At 38.3% G+C, this 6,171-nt stretch overlaps 1 pseudogene; it reads right to left on the bottom strand.

Moving 5' to 3' along the window:
* Positions 1 to 3,951: 3,951 nt before the first annotated feature.
* Positions 3,952 to 5,605, bottom strand: LOC112858822 (SNW domain-containing protein 1 pseudogene; annotated as a pseudogene).
* Between the last annotated feature and the right edge of the window lie 566 nt (positions 5,606 to 6,171).

Consider the following 6,171-nt stretch of genomic DNA (forward strand, 5'->3'; position numbering starts at 1 on the left):
GCTCTGCCTCTCTCTGTCTGTCAAAAATAAATAAATGATAAATGTCATGATAACATGACAGCCCCAAACCTGTGGGATGCAGCAAAGGCAGACATAAGAGGGAAGTATACAGCAAGACAGGCCTTCCTTAAGAAGGAAGAATGGTCTAAATTCATTGCCTCTTCAGAAGCTGAGTGATAAAACCCAAGCTTGCCAGGATTTACAGACCTAGAGGTAAACATAAACTCATTTTGCATAGATGCTCAAATGACAATGAGTCTTAGTTTCTGCTGCCTTATGTAGGAAGGACTTTGGCATCTCCCCTGATGCTCCTCATGCCACGATATTTAGGGTCATAAATATTTTAAACTTCCCAAGAAGTTTATGTCTCACAAATACTCAGGTTCTTATTTTTTTATGTTCCAATCTCTTTTCTAGATGTATTGCTCATCGCATGGATTTGCTGCTCTACCAGAGGCAGAGATCCAATTAAGGGACATCATCAACAGATGGATCAAGCTGTGGTATGAAGGGGGTGTGGATCCTGAGAGAGAATTGGTTAACCGACACCAGAGATACATGAAATGGACGGAAAATCAAAATGAATGTACATTAACTTAAATTTTCTATCCCATTATCTTCATTAATACGAGTTTACTGTGCTAAAACACTCTTGTTCAGCAATGTAAAATTCCAAAAAGTTTCATTCCAGGAACTTTTTGAAAGATACAACAACTCTTCAATGGGAAGCATCAAATAATAGTTTACACCTTACAACTCTTTTAATTCCTTACTACAAATCTTTGCCTGGCTGTTCTTACCAATTCTAAATTATTCCATCACGATTCTTATCCTAATTGAGCCCCTCCTCTGAAGTATCCTCTATAAACAAGACATCAAAATCTTAACAAATATCCCAACTTTGTCATTATCTCTCAGAGATGTTGCTATGACACTGTCAAAGTGGTGTTCTCATGTTAGAATGTGAATATTTTTCTTTTTCTGCACAAACAGGACTTTCTGACAGAGATAAAGAGCACTCTATAATGATAAAGAAGCTATCTTTTTTTTCCTAAAATCATTTACTTCTTATATTCTAAGGTGATAGATTTGGAGCCATGTGTTTATATTTCAAATGGTAATAAAACCCAGAGCCAATGTTTACATTCTAAAATGTGAAAACCTAGGTGATTTTCCCCTTCTCTCCCTAAGAAAGGATTTGTTTACATTCCAAACTAAAAACAGACCCATCTATCTCTACACAGACTGGAGTGAGGAGTGGGGTTACTATGCCAACACCTATATATTAAGCCTCTAATTTCAAAATTTTGATTCTTCTCCTATAGTATAGGTCCTCTCTACTCCCCTCTACATGCAGGTCTGTTTGACTCTCACCATGTTGCCTCCTGGAGGAAAATGGAGCATGGACAAACAGTACTAAGATATTCTATAAATAAATAATCAGTTTTGCCTTTGATCCAAAACCTTGTATATGCTGTCAGAATAAAATAAAATATAAATATATATTTACTCCTTATCATATAAGCATTAAAATTAGCCTCCTGTTACTGATAGGCTGTTTTGGTGACATTTTTGAGAACCAGTATTCTATGGTGCTGAATTTCACAATGGTTTTGTGAAGAAAAAAAGGAAAAGAGGAAAAGAGAGGAGAGGAGAGGAGAGAAGAGAAAAGTGGAAAAAGAAAAAAGAGAAAAGAAAAGAAAAGAAAAGAAAAGAAAAGAAAAGAAAAGAAAAGAAAAGAAAAATCACCTCAGCTATTCAGTCTTTGCAAGCTCTGAAAGCACCTTGATGGTAGCAAGGCTTCAGAAAGCACCATGCCTCGTTGTTTGCTTCCTTCCCCTATTACCCTACAAAACCCCACATAATCCACAAACAAGACATAGATATCAAGTTTTGCAAACTAATGCCTAAGGGATTAATTGGTCCATTTATTACAGTAAAACTCCAACTAGGGCTCAGTAAAGACACCTTAGTATAATCCGAAATATTTCTATGGCCCAAATACCCCTACATGACACACAAGAGATTCAGGGCAATGAGTGACTCTCTACATCTCCAGTAAAATGTTAAGTTTTTTTTCAAAGCTTTTCAGATGGAACCATGTGTTATACTGTTATTCCTGACTTTGCCAAAAAATTTCAGTCAGCCTCCAAAAGTCTGTCCTATATTCCCTGTGCTCACTTCGTCCTCCAGCCTCTCTGCTGTCCTGCTATAATCCTAAATTCCCAGTATAAAAGTCATCCAAACACTGAAAGATCGCTTCCATGCTTCATCATTCTGGTTTGAAATTTCATAGATTTTAATGCGGTCTTATTTTTAACATGTAAAACTATATAAAATGTGGTGTTTCTTAAGTATTTATGTGTCTTACAAATTACTTTGGGTCTTGTCACATTGCAGATTGTGATTCAATAAGCCCAGGTAGGGTTTGCGTGCCTGTATTTCCAACAAGCTCCCAGGTGATGCTGCCATTGATGGTCTAAAGACTCCACATGAGGTAGCAAGGTGTTATAGGAAAACAAGCCTCCAGGAGAAGAGTTTGCACATTTCAATAAATGTAAGGAAGACCTTCTAACACAGGATGAGCTATTATTGATTAAAATGCGGAAGCCAACTGTGTAAAGATGTGAGAATTGCCCTTCAAAGGGAATTAGTGATAGCTGGAGACTAAATCCTTGCCTTTACCTTCTCTTTTCCTCTGTTCTTTTCCTTCTTCTCTTCCCATTGTGTCTAAATACCCATTCTTGTTTCTTCTTTTGCATTTCTGTACTAATATTTAATCTCCTTTTATCCCCTTCCATTCAACTTCTAAGAAATGATTTTTATATTTCTGCTTATTACTTTCAGGTTCATTTCCTAATTGTCTTGCTAAGCTCTGCATGGTTCCGTCTAACTCACCCACATTCAGGATGATCTCATAAAGAAATGGGCTATCAATATTGCACAATCATTTTTGAGGGGCATTAAAAAGATCGTAGCATTGTGAGTTATGCTAGACCAAAAGATACATAACATTCTCTAACAGTAAGCTTCCCCAAGTGTAGCTTAAGCAAGTCTGTAGTGATTATATTTTGTTTTTATTTTTGTCTAAATGTTTTTACTTAAAACAAATCATTGTGCCAAGAAAGAGCTGACTTTCCCCGTTCCAAATTAAAACACACCACAATAGGGGCAAATGTGGTGTGGTAGGATTGGTCCACTATGTGAATGGATATCCTTCTACTCACTGTGGTTGGGGCAACTTAATTCATCAGCAGTCATTCTTACACAACGTATCAACCCCAAAGTATTAATGTCACACAAAAGGAAGTGGTCTTAATATCATGAATGGGGCAGTATGTTCTACAAATGCTAAAATGTAGAAGCATGAACACAAAAATTAAATAGTTCAGATAATTTTCCATTTCTGCTTATTCCTGTAATAAAAAGTAGTGTTGGGGTCTGACACCTAGATTTGGTTTTTATTCTGGCCATTTACAAAGTGTTTCCCCATCTGACTTGTATCAGTAGGGTTATGGATTAAAGTTCATTAACTTTTAAAAAAAATGTAGTGTTTATTTATTTTTGAGAGAGAGAGAGAGAGCACACAAGCAAGGAAGTAGCAGAGAGAAAGGGAGACACAGAATCCAAAGCAGGCTCCAGGCTCTGAGCTGTCAGCACAGAGCCCGATGCGAGGCTCGAACTCATGAACCGTGAGATCATGACCTGAGCTGAAGTCAGATGCTCAGCCGATGGAGCCACCCAGATGCCCCAACTTTTTTTTTTAATTTTAGAAAGAGAGAGCATGTGAGTCAGGGAGAGAAGTGGAGGGGGAGGGAGAGAGAGAGACAGAGACAGAGAAGGAGAGAGAATTGTAAGTAGGCTCCATGCTCAGGGCAGAGCTCGATGTGGAGCTCGATATATCTTACAACCCTGCAATCATGACCTGAGCCAAAATCAAAAGTTGAACACTCAACCAATGGAGCCACCCAGGTACCCCAAAATTTCATTCACTATGGAGAGGGTATAACTGCTCCTTCCTCCTCTACTTGTTTTCATGCTCATGTTCTTTGGGGTGGTTGCTCTCTGAGTCTTTTATAGCCACTTGGCTATTTGGCTTCTTCCAAAAACTTGTCCAAATAAAAAGGACCTTCCTCAAACTGAACTGGTCCTTCTCGGCCTCTTTGTCTGTGGTCCAAACCAGAAAACTCTTTATTGAGAACAACTCTGTTGGTCTTTATTCTGGCTTCTAGGTCATCACCATACCTGGCCTTGTCCAGAATTTTACTGGGCCTGTAAATATTCTGCACCATTATCTTTGACACCTCTGCAGACTTGATCACAAACGTTGTAAATTTCATTTTTTACACCTGTAAAAATACTGTCCATACCCTTGGATTGCTTGAAGGGCACTTGGTCATACTGAACGTCATTGGACATCTGAGGATTGGGCACATGAAGAGCGATGACGTCACTGATACCTCGATTTTCATTTGTCTGTAGTTTTGACCTCTTATTAGGAGCTTCCCTGGAAAGATTCCAGTCATGTGGTCTGTCTTTTTACCTGTCATGCCAGATTTCATCCCTCCCATGGGCCTCCCAATCCTCTTTTTTCACATGGGTTTTGATCCCAGCTCTTCTCTCACTGGCTTTCTGGGCTGTTTCTCTAAAATTCTCTCCATGTTTCTTCTTTTCTTTTTGAGCCATCTCTCTCTCTACTTGAGAATGCATTTTTACAGCTTCATGAACATTCTGGCCAGCAATATAGTGGGCTTCTGCCAGCTTGGCAATGTTCTCATTGAGACGAAATGTCTGCAACCCTCTTCTGCTCGCAGCCAAGCATTTGTCTAATGGAATTGTACAACCCTTTGCATTTTTCCAGTTTGAAATATAAAGAGGAAACTTCCATTCTTATGGCTCCTTCATGGTCATCTTTTCGCTAGGAGAATGCATGACAGGCGCAGGAGGAGAAGGTGGTCCTTGGGGAGCTTTCTTATTAATCTTGAACCTTGGAGGTTCCACTGGATCTTTCAGCATTCTCGCCATCCAAATAACTCTGTTTAGCTCCAGAATTGAAAGCCATTCTTGGTTGAGATGGTGAGTATCAAATACACTGAACAGCAGCCAGTTTATTAGCTGCTCACACTGGCATGGCTGCAGCAACCTTCTATGATACAGATTTTTCTAGGGCTACCCTTGTCTTTTCTGTTAGCTCTTTAATGGCTTCTTCATCAGGTCTTTGCAGGTCTGGATCATCTGCATTCATGGCTTCCTTGGGAACCAGGTCACTGTACTTGCCATAAATGACCTTGTCGTTTGACTGTCCTGGCTGAGCAATTGCATTATATTTAAATTTCCTTCAGGATCTACCTGAATGGCCTGTGCATTTGACATTTTTTTTTTCTTTCATCACATATCTACTGGATACTGGGCAATATAGGTCTCTGGAAAAGTACCCCCAGCTCCAAAATCCTCTAATAATCACAGTATCCAGTTTTTCTGGTACCCCATATGGTCTTTGAGAGACCAGAGAGGTCCCTCGTGATCTCTGGGATCTTCCCTTTTCTTCAGCCTCAAGCTGGTCCTAAGATAGCTGAGTAGGTGAAGGTAAAAAGCTGGTAAACATCTTGTTCTTCTTCCAGAGTGAACTGTAATGATTTTTTTTTAGATGTTCTCTACTGTATCATCTTACCTACTATCTTCAACACATACACATACACACATAATTTTATTATAAACATTGTATTAGCTTTACTGAAGCCATTTTACAGGTATATTGTTTTTCAAAAAAAAGAAACATTCTGAACTTATTGCTGTTTTGATCTTTTATCTCTTTTTTTGTGTTTCTTCTTTTATTTTAACGTATTTTATACAGATACAGGGACAAGAGTTAAAATGTGAAATAAATTTTCTGGAAATAGATTGTCTTGTTTGGAGAGCATAAATAAATCCGAGTACTATAATTTCTTTTCTAGTTGAAGTAGAAAAGGGGTATATAAGTTAAGGTTATGAGATAAAACTAGTTTTTTATGGTATTAATTTTTTTTCTTATTTTGGCTTTTTGCTACATTCCTGTCTTGTGACTAAGAAGAAAAGTAGAGGAAGCTTGCAAGGAAAATCAGCTATAGAGACTGTGAGATCATCAGTATAGAAGATAAAAACAACTACCAGGTTTAAAAAGGTGAAGAGGGC

This window comes from Puma concolor, chromosome B1, assembly GCF_028749965.1.
Source record: "Puma concolor isolate L17-30 chromosome B1, mPumCon1.1.hap2, whole genome shotgun sequence".
Classification (NCBI taxonomy): Eukaryota; Metazoa; Chordata; class Mammalia; order Carnivora; family Felidae; genus Puma; species Puma concolor.